Source organism: Limulus polyphemus, unplaced genomic scaffold (genome assembly GCF_000517525.1).
Source record: "Limulus polyphemus unplaced genomic scaffold, Limulus_polyphemus-2.1.2 Scaffold4403, whole genome shotgun sequence".
NCBI lineage: Eukaryota > Metazoa > Arthropoda > Merostomata > Xiphosura > Limulidae > Limulus > Limulus polyphemus.
In genome coordinates, this window is record NW_013670013.1 from 75,246 (window position 1) to 77,386 (window position 2,141).

Genomic DNA, 2,141 nt, shown 5'->3' on the forward strand with positions numbered 1-2,141 from the left:
CAGCCAGACCTCTTGTCGTCGAATGTGTTAATTTGTTGAAGTATGTGCCAGCTGCGTTTAGCCAGACCTCTTGTCGTCGAATGTGTTCATTTGTTGAAGTATGTGCCAGCTGCGTTTAGCCAGACCTCTTGTCGTCGAATGTGTTAATTTGATATTCAATCAAGTGTAAGTATGTTGTTTGAAAGTGTAAAGCAGGAAAATGTAACAAGGAGAAAATGTTTATTATTTGTAAACTTCAGAACTTGTGTCGTTTTAGTGAAAAAGTGAGACCGAAGAGGACGCACGAATGTGTCGAAACTAGTTTCTCTGATATCAGACTTCTGACAGTTTGTTCCGTTTACTGTGTTTTTTATCACTAATTGCTGTACACGATATTGTGTTCTTTTATTATTATTATTGTGTCGTTTTCTTGATGTACTTTAACGCTTCCTAAACTCCTTGTCAATTAAATTATTCGATCCTTTCTTTTCGCAGAGCTATCACACATACATGTAGCTCTGCAAACAAACATATCACAGAATGAGTACAAAGATATGTTGATGCTGTGGTCAGTACTGGTCGAATGCCTTTCTTTGATCTCTTCTTTATGTTCTGCCGAGGTGTTGATATTCCTGCAACAAGAATATAACATTTGATATGTTTAACAAGAAACTTATATTTTCATTTGTATTTAATTTTTTATTGATTTTGTTTCACATGGTTCTTGTACATTTAATACTACTTAATTAATATGTAGTGTTGTGCAATTCTGAATTGTTTGGTCGTGTTTTCCAATAAGTATGGTTTATCTGTATTTTTGCCAATTTTTTTAATATCGTTCTACTCTAAGTGAGTGCATTGGTTATTGTTGTTATTTTGGACACTAATCCAGCAAATTAATCAAATAGTGGAGAGAGAAATTTAATGTTTTTTATTATTTTAGTGTCTTATGTCACTGTGTAATTGTTTCTTTAATAGATTCCTTTATAACACAACCAACCTAGCATGCTCAAACTGTGAATCCAAGAGTTTATGGTTCGCAGCCTGTTGCCGCAAAAACACACTAACACTTTTAGATCATGAGTGAGTTAACAGTCAAATACCACTGTTTGGTCAGACAGTATTAGCCCCAGGGTTGCTGGTGAGAACTGTTTACAAGCTTCCTTCCCTCTGTTCTACGAGTTCAAAATTAGGGACAGTTATGCCCTTTCTGTAGTGCTGGGTGCAATCTGAAGGAAAGCATAACATAAATATCTATATTTCATAGCATTATTACTCTTTGTGTTATGGTACCAAGTGAGTTGATTAAACGTTTTTTTTTAACAGCAGCAAAATAGAAAAAAAGACTGATTTTTTTTCCTCGCCAGGAAGTTAGAATTTGAAAAATACCATAACAATTTTAAGGCTGTATTAGATTTCCAGGGCCTCACTACAAAACAGTAAACATTCTTAAAGCAGTAATTGTGCAATGAAACTCACCTATGATAAAGTTTACAGGTATAAACGAACGAATATTCGTCTTTAAAGCTTAATTGTTCCATTCTGATTTGTTTGTTTGTTTTTCGTAAGTTAAGAAAACACACAAAAATTTTATTTTTTATTTTCCAAATAGGCATCATAACATTATCTTATTATTTTTTGTTGCACGGTGTTTTTCAGTTAGGATTTTACAATTTTGAAAAACAGATATTCTAAAATGTAAACAAAATGGACAGAGTTTTTAACAAAGAAATGATCTTTAAGTTGAAATACTAATAAAAGATACATCAATAAAATAATCTACATGGAAAGTTATCATGTTATACCCCTTTTTCCGTTGGGCCACCAACTACCAAAAAATTAATTTGTGATACAATCGTTATGGATATGAAAATATTTAAATAAAAATATTTTCACGATATTATAGTTTGCATAAGTACATCGGTGGATATAAATTGAAGTGTTATGGACTACAGCAAAGTATTGATACACTCATATTATAAAAATGTGTTCAGATTTAGAATTTCCAAGATGAGGATATCCTTTGTACTTAGTGGAAAAAAGAGAAATATGGATCAAACTGAAGCATCATGACCATTCACAAAGAGATCTACAACAAGTCATACCTAGCTGTGGTAAGCAAAGTTCAGTGCTTTGTAACAAATAAGAATACAGAAACACAA

General features: G+C 32.4%; 1 long non-coding RNA gene across 1 annotated transcript in view; it reads left to right on the plus strand.

Annotated features, from left to right (window-relative positions):
* The window catches only part of LOC111088774, a 2,103-nt gene extending 1,129 nt beyond the window's left edge, over positions 1-974 (plus strand). The window contains exon 2 of the long non-coding RNA XR_002613196.1: positions 600-974. This is a non-coding gene — a long non-coding RNA (uncharacterized LOC111088774). The remainder of the gene's footprint in view (positions 1-599) is intronic.
* The last annotated feature ends 1,167 nt before the right edge of the window (positions 975-2,141 follow it).